Here is a 17,312-nt window from a genome sequence, read left to right as displayed (position 1 = left end):
GACCCACACAGGACCTGGGTGACTCGGGTGCAAAAGGGGGGACTTGATTCCAAAAGATCCTATTGAGTCTGCACGGTTGGCACACTGCAGACAAGATACAGGGTAGGAAGTAGGAGTCAAGGGCCAGTAGCCCCAAGGAAGTCTCAGGAGTAAAACTGGGAAAAGTCAATTCTAAAAATAGCCAGCAAGAAACTTTGCCAGAGGTACCAGACATTAGTCTGTTAGGGACAAAATTGAAAAATTGGGATGATCTTCCAAAATATAGGGGCAAAAGTAAAAACACCATGATAAAATAATGTTTAATTTGGGCTGGAATTCCCCTTAAGGGTGGAGCAGTTCATGGCCAAAGTTCAGCTCTGCAGAGGACTGGCTTTGCCAGGCTCTAAATTTATACATGAATGAATAACAACTCAAATGTGAAGAAGAATGTTCCTACACTGCCCTCTGGCTTCCTGAGTCAGGACAATATGTCTGGTCAGCCAAAGAAGAAGAAGCAAAACTAACAGGAGTAGAGGAACAAATTGAAACTCCGATAATGGCTTTAATACCCAGTCTGCCCATAGAAATTGGTAAATGCAGCTTTAATAACAAGGAACTAGAGGGAATAAAAGCAATGGGGGTAACCAACACTAAGGATAGGAAATGGGTTTTAAAGGCTGGAAGAGAAATTATAAATCAGGTCTTCACCTGGGGAATTCTAAACCACCTCCACCAAGGCAGCCACTGGGACATTCAGAATTTATATGACACTGTCCTAACTCATTTTTGCATGAGGTTGTACTCCATGGCCTGGCAAGTTGTGGATATATGTATAATCTGTAAAAAATTAAACAAACAAAGTCTAAGAAATAAGACTCTTGCAAGGGGGACATGACTTCTGGAACTCAGCCATTCTCAAAGTATTCAGGTGGACTTCATTGAGATAACACCAATGGGAAATTAGAATTCCTTCTGGTAATTGTCAATCACTTCACTTCCTGGGTGGAGACCTATCCTGTTCCACAGGTCACTATGCAAACTGTAGTTAAAATACTGTTAGAGCATGTTATTACAAGATATGGGCTTATTGAAATCATTGACTCAGATCACAGCTCAAGTCCTGCAAGGATTAATGAGCGCATTGGAGATTGAGTGGGACTTTCACATTCCTTGGCTCCCTTCTTCCTCAGGAAGAATAGAAAGAATGAACCAGGAATTCAAAAAGCAACTCACCAAATTAATGTTAGAAACTGGCTTGCCATACACCAAATGCCTGCTGCTAGTGTTACTGAGAGTTAGGGTAAAGCCTAGAAGAGATCTTGGCTTGTTCCCATATGAAACTTTATTTGAATACCTTTATCCAGCCAAAAATGGGGTCCCCTTTATAATAGGAAAGTAAAGACAAATTTTTAAGAAAATATGTGCACTTTCTTGCCTCAACATTCTTTCTCTTCATAACAGAAAGAGGGTGATTGTACCCAAACTCCTCCCCTGCGTTTCCTAGTCCACAAGTTCCAGCCTGAAGACTGGGTCCTCATCTGCAGCTGGAGAGATGGCAAGTTAATCCCTGCCTGGGAAGGTGTGTTCCAAGTCCTGCTAACCACAGACACTACAGTAAGAATGGCAGAGAAGGGCTGGAATTCACACTCATGTTAAGGGATCCATCTCCATTTCCACTCCTGGACCTGAAACTTTTCCCTCCTGGGCTATAACCACAAGTAAGAAAAATAAAAACTGCATTTTACCTTCAAAAAAGCATTCTCAAGGGCAGGCCACGGTGGCTCAGCAGGCAAGAATGCTCACCTGCCATGCCAGAGGACCCGGGTTTGATTCCCGGTGACTGCCCATGTAAAAAAACAAAAGCGTTCTCAAAAATAAGTGGTGCCCCTTCTCAACATGACCTCTTCCCCTAATTTCCTCTCAAGTCTTCTCCAAATTGGCTTACTATACAAAGCTTCTCTTTCCTATACCACTATAACAGTTAATGAAGGAAAAATTTCCCCTACTGGAAATCAATTGTGGAGGGGTGGAAAATCAAAGAGCACTGAGCCCTTATCGAAAATACTGATGTCCCCAAGCCAGGGGGTGGGGTTGATGAGAAGCCCCTGCTGGTCCTAGCAAGATATTTGGCAGACTACACAGTTCAGGGAGCAGACCTCCCCCTTCAACAATTGTGCCCCAGGGCACTAATGTTAAAGTATGTCAGTAGCCAGGGCATAACTAGGAGAAGCCTTCAAGGCAAACATGAAAATTGTAGCTCATTAAGATCCCTCACATTCTCTAGGGGGCATGTGAATGACGAATGTCACATAAACCAATGCAATCCCTTCACTATCATCTTTCCAGGGCCAGTAAACCAAAGGTATAACCATACCTTTGGATTTGGAATAGATGTAACTGGCACAGACCCAATAACTCAATTTAAAATTCTAGTGGTTCCACCTCAGGCTAACACTTCTACCTCTACCCTAAACCCCACAGAATCTCCCACTGAACTAGAACCCCCGTTCCCCACAAAAGCTCCAAGCATCAAAATCAAAATCATAACTATCAGAACTGCAAGGAATAGTCTAGAAATAGAAACAAGAAGCAGTGAAACAAATGCTTTGTGGAAATGGTAAAATATGCCATGGGAAGCCTGGGAAAAAGCAATTGTTATGTTTGCAAAACTGGCCATCCTGGCACTCAGGTGGCCCCCTTTCCCTTGGGAATGGATCAACACCATACAGAGTTTCATTATATGATCTCCTTCTTCTCTAGTTCTGTAAACCAGACCAACTGCAGCACCCTGTCAATCTTATTTCCTCCAACCAAGAGGAGTGAGAGTAAGGGAATTCCTCTGGCCAAAGGGGGCCACTGGAATCATACCACATGCATCTCACAGTATATGGCTGAAAGTATAAACCCTTGCCTCACCTGTGCCCAGATATGGAATGTCACTGAGGATCCCCACTACCACAACTTAATGGTGTCAAGGGCAGAACTCTTACAGATGTGCAGAGAAGCCACACTTAGACAGATTCTTGTCAAGTGGCATGGGATGTGTGCCCTAATACAACTTGCTATCCCCTATACCATGGCATATCTGAACCAAACCACTATTCAAGAACCAACTTTGGGAACTTGCTGTAAATGAGAGGTCCCTGGAGGCTCTTTTGATACAAATGTTTATATAAATGCAATAGGAGTTCCAAGAGGCATTCCTGATAGATATAAGGCCCCCAACCAAATTGCTTCAGGATTTGAGTCTTTCCTGTTTTGCTTGGTCACTATAAATAAAAATGTAAATTAGATTACTACATTTTACTAAATTTACTATAACCAACAAAGTTTCACAAATTATATAAGAGATGCTATATGGTTTCTTTCTCAACAATTGGATTCAAGTCAAATAGCTTGGGAAAATAGACTAGTGTTAAGCATGATGCTAACAGAAAAGGGAGGAGTCTGTGTCATGATAGGAGGAAGCTGTTGTATTTCATTCCAAATAACACAGTGCCTGATTGATCTGTCACCAGAGCATTACAGGAACTAACAGCACTTTGAAGAAATAGCTAAAAACTCTGGTGTGGATACTACCTCTTGGAGCAGTTGATTTGATTCTTTCTTCTCCAGACCCTGGACTAAAATTATAACTATGCTAGTTGGAGTTTTTGGCATGCCTTGCTTAATTCCTTGCTTTATCTCTCTAATTCAGTGAACTGCACAAAATATGTATGTGGTTCCCATAGGTAGAGGAGGAAAGCCTAAATCAATATGTTGCTCAAATGAGAATCCACCAAGCCTAACAAAGGTCAAAAGGAGGATTACCTATAACTACAAAAGATAGCTGAAGACACCTATGATAAGTGATGTGAGAAGAGCCCAATAAATGGTCAAGACCAGAAAGGGGACTGAGAGAAATAGGGAAAATGGCCTCTTCTCAGGAAATAAAATGGCTCAGATCTTCTTGCCTAACCATCCTGCAGTCCTGTTTGCTAAATTTCCCACACCCTACTTCTTTATTCAAGTCCTGAAAAGCACAGGCTGACTTTCACATTCCTCTAGGCCAGCCCATTTCCCCAAATCCTTGTCAACAACAGGGCTGGTAGTTGTAACTTCAGACCTTTCTAAGGGAGGGTCATGCCTCTTACTAATTGTATTAGCTTTCATGATCAAGATTGTAAGACCATAACTCCCAACCAATTGGGGATGGGTGAGCAGGGGAGGGGGCAATTGTGTCAGGGGACCTATATAATCTTTGTTATTGTGCAGAGATGAGGCACTCACCTGCTTCTGTTTATCTGGTGGGTGCCCTTTCTCATGAGAAAAAAATAAATAAAACATTGACTGTCTCTGATTCAACCTCTTATCTTCAGAAATCTTCTTTTGGTTCCCCACTCACTGGGGATGGTGTGGAACAACTGCTGGGGGAACATCAGTGACTGAAGGCACAGTTTACATCAATCTGGACCAGATGGAACAGCTGAGATCCAAATAGAACTGTAATTCCCCCAAGCCCCCATATATTTTGCTGGGGCAAAAAACCCTAGTTCCTTTATTAGTTATTCCAGGTTTATCTGTGCCAAGCCGTGGGGGCTTGGCACAACTACCCCATGGGCATGGGAGACTGGTTTACTGAAAGAAAATGAAACAAATTTTCTAGTAGCAAGGACTTAGCTCAACCAAGCTCCAATTAAGGAATTAATTAACTTATTTTGACTACTGAAAAAATAGGCCCTCAACACAGATAAACCTGGAATAACTACTAAAGGAACTAGGGTTTTTTGCCCCAGCAGAGAAGGGATGTCCTGCTAGTAAAAATTTGTTTTTTTGAGTTGGACAGCACAAAATACTGAAAGGGGCTGGACCCCAAGAAATGGGGGCACAGAGAGCCTGGCATTACACAGATGTATGTACCAAATCAAGCTGTTGATTGACAAACCTGAGGAGCAATGATCAAGCTCTGAAAAGAGTTTTTGCTATTTTCTTTTTTACTTCTTAAACAGCTCATTATGGCAGTGCAATGGTGGCTGAGTGGCAGAATACTTGCCTGTCATGCCAGAGACCCAGGTTCAATTCCTGAAGCCTACACATGCAAAAAAAGAAAAACAAAAGCATAATAAAATAGTTCATTAGGTAGAACTACAAGTACTCAGAGGTTCAAGCACTACCCAAGGCAAGGGTGGAACTAAAGATTGTATGAGAGACAATGTAGCTACTAAGGTGAAAGGGGTTAATTCCTTAAAATGCATATCTTCCCCAAGAAAACGTGGATGGGGCCTAAGTCAAGTGGAACCCTCCTTCAAGAAATTCAGGCCTCAGGGACTGGAAAAGAGAATCAATCAAAGCCATCCAACTACCTCACTTATTTCAGTCACACCCCTGGCAGAGAGAGTCTACTAAAATTAAAGGCACCACATCACTTTAAGGGGGGCAGAAGCCAAGAGCAGGCAAGTGCCACATGCTTGGTAAGATAGAAAATGCAGAGTCTAGAGGCCTCATAAGAAGGCCTGACAAGTGCTAAATCTTACCCTCAGGGAAAACTAATGCTGGCTATTCTTTCCTCCTGATATATGGGCCTGCCTGGACTAGGAAAATCTAACAAGGGTCTATATTATCTGAGGAGACCCTCCTCAAAAAAGAAGGCTACATATAGGCAGGGCAAGAAACAGAAAAACAAAAACTTAAAATTTTTGATCAGTTAAAAAAAACCTATGCTAGAGGTATAGAATAAGTTGAACGGAATGTCAAAGAACAGATACAGAACAAAATTATCCAGTAAGAAAACCCTAGGTAAAAGAGTGAAAACAACCTCCAGACAAAACTAATTAAGGACATTAAATTCCTAGATGCCAGCAAAAATATATGGGCCCAAAGAATTCAAATGAGATACAGGAGTTGAAATAACTAATTCAGGATGTTCAAACAGACATGGAAAATTTCATTAAAAAATCAAATCAACAAGTTGAGGGAGAATATAAATAAGACAATGGGCAAATAAAAAGAAGAATGTAAAAGCTTGAAAAAACAAATTGCAGAACTTATTGGAATGAAAGCACAATAGAAGAGATGGAAAAAAAAAGCAATGGAAACCTACAACAATGAATTGAAAAGGCAGAAGAAAGGATTAGTGAACTTGAGAACTGGAGATCTGAAATGTGACACAGAAAAGAAAATATCAGGAAAATAAGATAAAAATATGAGCAATTTCTCAGAGGATTGAATGACAACATGAAGCACATGAATATATGTGATGTGGGTGTCTCAAAAAGGGAAGAGAAGGGAAAAGGAGGAGGAAGGCTAATGGAGGAAATAATCAATGAAAATTTACCATCTCTTTTAAAAGACAAAATTACAGATCCAAGAAATGCAGCATACCCCAAACAAGGTAAAAAGAGAAAAAAATTAGATGTGACATACGAAATCCAAAAGACAAAATGCTAAAAGAAAATACTACCTTTACAATAATAACAAAAAATGGTAATGGATTAAATTCCCCAATCAAAAGACATAGACTTGCAGAATGGATTAAAAACAGGACTCATCTATATGCTGTCTATAGGGAAATCACTTTAGAACCAAGGACAAAAATAGACTGAAATTGAGAGGTTCAGAAAAGATATTTCATGCCAACAGCAATCAGAAAAAAGCAGAAGTAACTATGCTAATATATGACAAATTAGACTTTAAGTGTAAAACAATTAAAAGAGACAAAGAAGGACAGCATGTATTAATAAAAGGAAAAATTAAACAAGAAGACATAACTATCATAAATATTTATGCACTGATCCAGAATGCTCCAAAATACGTAGGGCAAACACTGACAACATTGAAGGGAGAAGTAGACATTTCTATGACAATAGTTGGAGACTTCAATTCCCCACACTCATCTCTGGGTAGAACTTCTAGACAAGAGGACCAATAAGGAAACAAGCATTTTGAATAATACAATAAATTAACTAGATTTAACAGACATTTTTTGTAATATTACACTCCACAACGGGAAGATGCACTTTTTTCTCATGCACTCATGGATCATTCTCAAGGATAGACCATATGCTGGGTCACACAGAAAGTCTCAATAAACTCACAAAGATCAAAATCATACAAAACAGTTTCTTCGATCATAATGGAATGAAGTTAGAAATCAATAACCTGCAAAGGGCCAGACAATTCACAAATATATGGAGGCTAAACAGTACATTTTTAAAATACCAGTGAGTCAAGGAAGATATTTCCAGAGAAATCAGCAAGTATTTTTAGGCAAATTAAAGTGAAAACACAGCATATCAAACTTTATGGGATGCAACAAAGGAAACACTGAGAGGGAAACTTATTGCCTTAAATGCCTATATTAAGAAAAGAAGAAAGAGCAAGAATTGAAGAATTGACTGTTCCTTGGAAGAACTAGAAAAAGAACAGCAAACTAAGCCCAAAGCAAACAAAAAGAAAGAAATAATGAAGGTTAGAGCAGAAATAAATGAAATTGAGGATATTGAGAAATAAATTGAAAACAATTGAGAAAATCCGCTAAAGCAGAAGTTGGTTCTTTCAGAAAACCAATAAAACCGATGGACCCTTAGTCAAGTTGAGAAGAAAACAAAATGAGAGAGAAGATGCAAATAAATTAAATTAGAAATGGAAAAGACATAGCCACTGACCCTACAGAAATAAAGAACGTAATGAGAGGATACTATAAACAACTATATGCTAATAAACAAGACAACATGGATATTTCCTAGAAAGGCATGAACCACCAACATTGACTTGAGAAGAAATAGATGACTTCAACAAACAAATAACAAGAAAAGAGATTGAACCAGTCAAAAAGAAGTTCCCAAAAAAGAAAAGTCCAGGACCCAATGGCTTCACATTTGAATTCTATCAAGCATTCAAGAAAGTATCTGTACCAACCCTGTTCAAACTCTTCAAAAAAATTGAAGAGGAGAGAAAGCTGCCTAATTCATTCTATGAAACCAACAATACTGAAGACAAAGATACTAGAAGACAAAGAAAAAAAATTACGAATCAATCTCTTTAATGAATATAGATGCAAAAATCCTCAATAAAATACTTGCAAATAGAATCCACAGCCCTTTAAAAGAATTACGCACCATGACCAAAAGGGATTTAATCCAGGTGTGCAAGGTTAGTTCAGCATAAGAAAATCAATTAATGTCATGCACCATATCAACAAATCAAAGCATGTTTCTGAGCCTTTATGTAATCATTTCAGTGCTTTATTTGAGTGTACATCCATGTTTTTTCCTGGCTTAACATGGCTACTGTTACGAAGCCTTATATTTTCTTACATCCCTTCATCAAAATGAATTTTTCCTTGCCTTCTAAGGATTTCTGAGACAGGTTGTGGTCTATTCAAAATGAAAATTAACAATAATACTGAACATTATTAAGTAGGATGGCCAGAAAGAATATTCAGGCATTTTATTCTCAAATCATTTATATATCTTGCCCTTAAAAATCCTTACCATTAAATAAATATTAACAATGACATTCTGCATAAACTATGTAGTGGCAATTTTTTTAATGTCCAAATGAAGAAAGGGATGTTCTCTTAAAGTCTATTTTAGGTTCACAGGGTAGAAGGATGACTCAAGAAGGCCGATGAAGTTCAGGGTTTGTCTCTCAAGTGAGAAGGGACACAGTGAACATAGTCAGGGCTTCTCTCTCAGCTGGAAGGGCACATAGTGAGCACATTATTTGCTAGCTTTGTCTCCTGCCTTCCTGCTTCATGAAGCTCCCTGAGAGGCATTTTCCTTCTTCATTTCCAAAGATTGCTGCTGATGGACTCTCTGCTTCATGATGCTGCAGCATTCTCTGCTCTCTCTGAATCTCTGGCTTTCTCTCTTGTCATTCTCTTTCATAGGATTCCAGTAAACTAATCAAGACCTGCCTGAATGGGTGGAGGCAAATCTCCACCTAATCCATTTTAACCACTATTGATCACTCAAGATCACATCAAGATCACATTAAGATGTGACTCCCTAAGTTACATCTCCAGGGAGATGATCTAATTACTGTTTCAAACATACAGTACTGAATAGGAATTAGAAGAAATGGTTGCCTCTAAAAAATAGAATTAGGATTAAAATATGGCTTTTCTAGGGTACATACATCTTTCAAACCAGCACAGTTTGTCAACAAAGTTGTGTTTTAGATAGAAGGTAAAGCTAGTTTTCTGCAACAGTATATGCATTGCAGAGCTCAGTTGGCTGAAGATTTTTCATTATAATCAGCTCCCTTATTGTAGCATAAGGCCTTCATTTGTTTGAAAACAAGATGAAGCCACATTGTCCTAAAGAGAAAATATACAAAATCTAAACAGTCATAGAGTCACCTTCAATTTAATGGTCAGTTGTAAACTATGAAAAGACATAAAGCAAGAGGACATTGACGTCACATTTCATTATCTCCTATTTTTGTTAGAATGCTGCTTCCATTGGTCCCAAGACAATACTTGAAATTCATTATCAACTTGCATCAGCAAGCAGCTAGATTGCCCTCACTCTGAACCAGTAATATAGTCGGTGGAGAGTCCTTGCCCACAGGGGAATCCAGATCTTTCATTTTCAAGGGATTTGTTACTTAGGTATTTTGCCTTTAACAGGGTGTTTTTTACTGAAATTGTTTACCATCATCATTGGGCACAGATGCTTCAGCAAATCTGAAAGGTTTCATATATACTTTTTGCTCCCTTATTTTGCAGCAAATATTCTGGTTCATGAAGATAATAGTGAATGAAATATCAACAGTAGTACAGTAAATTATTTTTCCCCTCTCGTCCTAGCAAAAGTGATCCCAAAGTGACAGTTACAGCTTCAAGATCAATGAAATTTTCTTATTTCTACTAGGGGAATCCTTTCTCTTAGAACAGGAACATCTAACCAGCAGATCCTTAAGTTGTATGGAGTGGCACATTTTCTGCATTTCACCTAAATTATGAAATTGTTCTTAAGTGTTCCCCTAATGTTCTCTATGGGAATGTGGGATATAGTTATACCTCCTCCCCCATTCCTGATATTGGAAGTTATTGTGATTTTGTTTTCTCTTGGTAAGTCTGGCTAAATATTTAGTGATTTTATTGATCTTTTTAAAAGAGCCAGCTTTTGGTTTCACTGGTATTCTCCATTGTTTTATTGTTTTCCTTTTCATTGATTTCTGCTATAATATTTATTTCCTTCCCTCTGCTTGCTTCACATTTAATTTGCTTTGATTTTGACATTTTAACTAAAAATGTTAATTTTTAGTTAATTCAAGATATTTTAAAATTCCCCTTGAAACTTCCTTTTTGACCCATGGCCAGTCATAATTTCTAATGGAATATTATTAGGAACTAGGCTGTTTAATTCCCGAATATTTGTAGATTTTCTAAATACATTTCTGTCATTGTTGTCTAGTTTAAATCCATTATAATGTGAGAATACATATTATATGATTTATATCCTTTAAGTTTTTTAATTATTTTATTATTGCCCTTTGGAAGTATTGATTGACTAAAGTGAGCTAGATATAAAGACAGAGAGAAACAACAACAAAAGCACTGTTTGCCATCTAAAACCTCAGTCTGGAAGAATTTTTAATGATTCTACAAATATATCAATAATCCATATAAAAGAGGAAAAGGGTAGGCTATTATAAATTCATATAACTTATAAAATAAGAATTGGATATGAAAATAAGAGATTTTTCACCATCTCTGCCATCAGACAGAATAAAGTTTTAACCTCAGTTTATTGACTGGCCATTCAGAATTCTAGATATTATAATCAAACACTTTGATAGAATTATAGGGTGTACACAATTATTTATATAGCTCAAAACAGAGTTTTATCCACGATGGAATTATGTGGAAAAATATCCCTATGTTTATAATTAATTATAATACAAAATGACACCTCACACACTCTTTTTGTGACTTCAATTTCACTATCATATCCTCTTTGACTTTCACTTTATTGTAAAGGACTCATAAGACCTCAGAAGAATTATACTGTTTTGACTTGGGTTTTTGTTCTGTTTCTTATTGATTTTTAATTTGGAAATTAATTATGCTTATTTATAAATTATAAGTAATAGACATATTCTTCTAGGTGCCAGAATGTAAGTTGGGTAATTGCAAGAAACTATAATCCTTGACTTCAATATTTTAGAGATTTCCTAGTTTTATAGAAACATAATATATAAACAATTAGAATTTAACTTTTATATACAAATGAATAAACATAAATACAATTTATTGACTGAATATATCAGGGAAGGATGTATTCACTGTCTGAGGGTTTCATAGGAGGCTTGATTATAAAAAATGGTTTTTGACTTTGTGTCTTGAAACAAGAATGTGTTTAACAGAGTAGGAATCTACAAAGTTGTATTCCTGGTTAAAAAAAAATCTTTACATGTTATTTTCAATAAAAGCAGAAATACATTGCTTGTATTTTTCCAAATACACAATTAATTATAGACAATGATTGACTCTTGGGGAAAAAGATAAGGATGCAAAACAAAATTTAAATTTCTATTTTTTTCATGAGAAAAGAGATTGTGAACAACATCTATTTTGATAAAGATAAATAGAAACATGAATTGCTAACATTTAGTGCCCACTCAAACAATGCCAGGCATTTTTAATAACAGCATTTATATTCCATATACAGTTTCTTAATATTTATATGTGCCAGGCACTCTTCGGTGTCACATGAATGAAACCACATGAACTACATAATTTTTTTCTCAGCAAGTAGGCAGAAAGTTTATTAAGTATACATGTAAGAGGAGCATGAGGGCACTGTCATAGGGGAGAGAGATGAAAGGCATATGACACTGTGGGAAAGGGTTTTTAAAATAGATTTTTTGTTACTTTTGTAATTTTCATAACTATTTTACTAATCTCCCTTATTCCTCCTTTATGTTGATGCTTGATCATAAATAACTCATTCAGTCAGGGTCAGTTGGCCCCAGGTGCTGTTTATTGCTGTTCTTCTCAGAGATATCTTTCTCCTTGCAGCCTGATTTCCTTTTAAAATTTGCTCTTTGCTCAGTCTAAGGTTGCCTCAAATGCTCAGTCTAAGCCTGCTTCAAATCCCAGCTACTCTCCTAATTGTAAACCTGCCTCAAATTCTAGCAACTTCCCTAATTCTAAGCCTGCCTCAAATTCCCCCTCAGAGAGTTTTAGCTCCATTTACTCTTAAGGGAATTTGGGCTAATGGTCTGTGTTCTGTAGCTGCTTCAAGCTGTCAGTGGGTCTTAGGTCCTATTTGGGGGGGGCATAGGATCTCTGGCTATGCTATTGAGGGTGGCTGGTTGAGCATGAGAAACAGCAGTGTAGCTTTTGATGAGGAGGAGATTGTTATGAAAAGCATCTAATCTGGAAGAAACAAACTGGGTAATAATTTTAGTGTACACAGAAGCAAGATAGAAATCATGGCACACTATGGTTTTCAAGAACACTGTTGGCTGGGCTTGGCATACTGTGGCAGTTTCCAGTATCTGGCTGAAATTTGCATAAGAATAACTTCCAGAATGAAAGTTAAAGTTCCAAAATGCAGATATATTTTACTCTGTATTCTAATTTACTTTTGTCTTGACTGTATCAGCTTTATTTACATCTGTAATCAAAGTCTGATCTGTTTTACTGTTTTTTTAAAATGGTTTCTAAATGGAGTAATGCTGACTTTCATAGCTGGAAAACTTTAACTCTGAGTCTCAGGTGAAACACAATTACTTAAAGTTTCAGGGAACTTCTAGGTTACACACAAAGAGGAAGCATCTCAGAATTTAGAAATGACAGCTAAAGCTCGGGAGTAAATGTGACTGTGATAAGAGCTTACAATCTGAGTCCTAGTTTTCTTGTTTTTTTTTCCTGTTTCACTTTTATACATTTACTACAATAATGTTAATTAACAGATATGTATTTGACAAGCTTCTCTTTTAAACCCTTTTTGGTTGAAGATGAGGTCCTGACTTATAGTTGACTTTTACAGGAGAATTAGAGCAAAGTAGTGTAACTGACAAGTAAATTTGGTTGTTTCTATGATCTGTAACTTTTCTCTGAAAATAACTAAAACTGTTGCTAAGAATATAATACTGTAATTTAACATCATACAGATAAGTAACAGGATATAACATGGACAGTGAAAACATTGTCAAGTCTTTAGGAACTTTGTATAATCTTTAAATATATGAATAACTTTTCACGTATACAAATTTAGCTTAACAGAAGGATAGAACATTCTTTTTAACTATTGTAATACTTCTGAAACACCTCTTACATAATATGTTAAACTATTTTAGCACTTCACTTTTGCAAGGTGAAATAAATGCTTTGTACAGCTTTCCTTTAAGAGTGAGAAGATGTCTCTTCTAGGATAAAGGATTATAAGGTCAATATAAACATCAATAGAATATAATCATGCATTGAGAGCAGACAAACAATCCACATTATTTTAACAGAAAGAAAATATATTCATTCAGTTCTTGCCTTACATTTTAAAATTAGTCATTTATTTTAAGACGAAAGACAAGCTTATCAAATTTTAGTCAGTATTGACTACAGTAAACAAAATTGGCTTCCACAAACTTTCTATAACTTTCCATATTCATTCAGGGCTTGTAGTCAGCAATGACTAGCAACAAAATTCACTTACAAAAATTTTCTATAACTTTGGAACCAGGTAATTTTATTAATAATTCATCTTACAAAGATAGATACTGAGGCAAAAATTTTATATAACATCTCATAATTACCAAGGGTTTTAACTAGCAAAGTACAGGTACTCCACAGATAATACTCTTAACCAATGTCTAAACTGTATAATTCCTCATCATTTAGTTCTGGTAGTTATTATACAGTAAAATAAAATGAAGAAAGATAATTTCTTTTGAGTCATCACTGAAGGAAATAGCTGAGAAGATCACAGGCTAATTCAACAGCTATACTAAGTGAGAATATGAACTGCAATGTTAAAATGATCAATGGCTACTACTAAAAGAAAGAGAACTGAGGTGAATGTTGTGGACTGCTAGAAACAAAAAAGATTTATATTGACAATTTATTTATGGCTCAACAGGCATCCTGAACTAGGCAAGAGCAATTTATGAAATTGCTTCATACGTATCTTTCTATCTTCCTCTCATGTCAAAATCCTGAGATATTTGCATCAAAAAAAGTATAATAAAGAGAAAGTTTCTGAAGACAAGAAGAAATAAAGCATTTAGTATCCTTTTGACAATTTTTATTAATTTAGATAAAATTCATGTGACACAAACTTCATCATTGTAACCATTTAAAAATATAAAAATGAGTCATTTCTATTATTTATTACAAAGTTTCCAAACATTACTGATGTCTAATTTCAGACCATTTCCATATCTCCAGAAAGAATCTCCATACCATTTAACAATCACCCTCCATTTGCCTTTCCTCTCAGTCTCTAGTAACCAATAATCTACTTCCTTTCTCTACGGATCTGCATTTTCTGAAATTTCATTTACATTAAGTCATCTGATACGTGACCTTTTGTATTTGGCTTTTGACTCAGAATATTGTTTTCCATCCATGTTGCAGCATGTGTCAGTAATTCATTCTTTTTGTGACTGAATAATATTCTATTGAATGGATATATTAAGTATTGTTTATGCATTCATCAATTCATGAACATTGGGGTTGTCTCAACTTTTTATCTGTTATAAATAATGTTGCTATGAACACTTTATACAAGTTTTTGCATTAACATATGTTGCAACTCTCTTTGACATATATGTAGAAGTGTTATGACTGGGTTATATGATAATTTAATACTCAGCTTTCTGAGGAACTGCCAAACTATTTCCATAGTGGCTGTATCATTTTTATTCCCAGTAGCAATGTGTGAGGGTTCCAAAAACTGCACTTCCTTGCCAACACTTACTATTTTCCTTTTAAAAAATAATAACCAGGTCCACGGGTGATTCAGTGGTACATGCAAGAGACCTGGGTTCAATTCCTGGACCGTGCACCTAAGATAATAATAATAATAATAATTAACCATTTTAGTGGGTATGAAGTGGTATCTCACAGTAGTTTTGATTTGAAATTCTCTAATCACATTTGATATTGAATATTTTATCTCTGTATATCTTCTTTGATGAAGTGTTTTTTCAGATCTTTTGTCCATGCTTAATGTAGGTTGTTTATTTTTTTGTCATTGTTGAGTTGAAATAATTCTTTATATATTTAACTAAGTAAATTTGAAATTCATGTATTAAAAATTACAAACATCATTGAAAGAGGTTGAAAAGATTTAAATAAATAATCAGGTCCTGTGTGAATGGACTGGCATATTTATTTTTATTAAGTTGGCTGTTCTCCCAAACTGGTGTAGAGATTCAATACAGTCCCTAATAAAATTTCAACTGCCTTTTTTGGAGAAATAGAAAAGCTAATCTTAAACTTCACATGGAATTTCAAGGGATCCTGAATACCCTAAATAAAGAAAAGAACAACAAATTTGGGGGACTCACATTCTCCAATTTGAAAACTTACTACAAAGTGACAATAATCAAAAAAAGGCATAAGGAGAGACATAGAGATCAGTGTAACATAACTGAGAGTCCAGAGATAAATCCATACGTTTAGAGTCAGTTGATTCTCAGCAAAGTTCTCAAAACCACTTACTGGGAAATAATGGTCTTTTCAACAAATGTTGCTGGGAAAAGTATAATAGCCATACAAAATTATGAATTTGGAGCCCTACCTGACACTCTATAAAAGCTAATTCAAATGCATCAAAATCTTAAATGAAAGAATTAAAACTATAAAACTCACAGAAGGAAATAGAGGTACAAATCTTCATAACTGGATAAAGCAATAGTTTCTTAAATATGATACCAAGAGCACAAAAACAAAAGAAAAGATAGATAAATTGTGCTTTTAAAAATTAAAACCTTGTTACATCAAAGTACACTGTCAGGGGTGGGCAACAGTGGTTCAGTGGCAGAATTCTTGCCTGCCAAGCCAGAGACCTGGGTTCAATTCCTGGAGCCTGCCCATGCAAAAAAAAAAGGAAAAGAAAAGAAAAAAACACTTTCAGAAAAATGAAAAGACAACCCATGGCAATGGCAAAAACAATTGCAAATCATATGTTTTAAGGGTTTCTTTAAAAAAAACATTTTGGAAAAGCAGGTGGTGTGGATGGAGGCTTTCAGGGCCTTGAATAAACAACTTGGGAATAACACAGTTTTCCTGGCCAAAGAGAAGCAGATGCTAACAAATGTTGGCCTGAAAATTGTAAAATGTATCAGAACACAGATCTGGTAGGAATTTATTTGTGGGTGTTTTGGGGGAGGGAGAGACTGACAAAACTGATTTGACAAAAGGCATTAAAGAAGATTGTGGGCAGATGATCCTATGTAGGAGTCATAAGCTCCAGGAAACAATCCCTCCAGCACAACTATTGAAATGGCAGGAGCTTTCTGAATTAATTACTTTGAAACTATAGAGTCTAAGGGAACAATGTGCAGCATGCAGGAGGACTGGGAAGAAGAGACTGGTAAATTGTGATAAATACCAGCGAGTTTCTCTCTTCCTGCAGCAGGTACCATCCTCCTTTCCCGAGTCTCATGGCAGACAGCAATAGGGGCTGGATCTCAGGCTCCTGGTGCAGCTTGTTGGTGTCAGAGTGGGGCATAAAGATCTTGTCCTTCAAATTCTGTTTTGTTTTGTTTCATATTGCAGACTTATATAGAATACTTCCCTTAATAGCAGCAGAATGTAATTTTTCCTTAGGACACATCAATCATTCTATGGGAGAAATCATATCTTAAATAAAAAAAACACATCTCAATTAAAATTCAAATAAATCATGCAATGCATCTCCTCTGACCTCACTGGAAAGGACCCAGAAATCAATAATAGAAAGAGAAATGAAAAATTTACAAACATGTTTTTATTGGTTTGATAAATGCTGCAGAAATGCAATATACCAGAAATGGAATGGCTTTTAAAAAGGGAATTTATTAAGTTACAAGTTTACAGTTCTATGCATAAAATATGTCCAAACTAAGGCATCCAAAGAAAGATGCCTTGACTCAAGAAGGGGCCAATGACATTCAGGGTTTCTCTGTCATCTGGGGAAGGCACATGGTGATATATGCTGGGTTTCTCTCCAGGTTTCTCTTTTTAAAATGTTTTACCAGGGGAATTTTCCTTCTGCATCTCCAAAGGTCTCTTGTCTGTGTCAGTTCAGAAGTTTTTCCAAAATAGCTCCCTCTTAAAGGACTCTAGTCAGCGACCCCACCTTGAATGAGTGGAGACACATCTCTATGGAAACTACCTAATTGTGGTACCACCCATA

Source organism: Tamandua tetradactyla, chromosome 7, assembly GCF_023851605.1.
Source record: "Tamandua tetradactyla isolate mTamTet1 chromosome 7, mTamTet1.pri, whole genome shotgun sequence".
NCBI lineage: Eukaryota > Metazoa > Chordata > Mammalia > Pilosa > Myrmecophagidae > Tamandua > Tamandua tetradactyla.
This window is presented reverse-complemented; position numbering follows the sequence as displayed.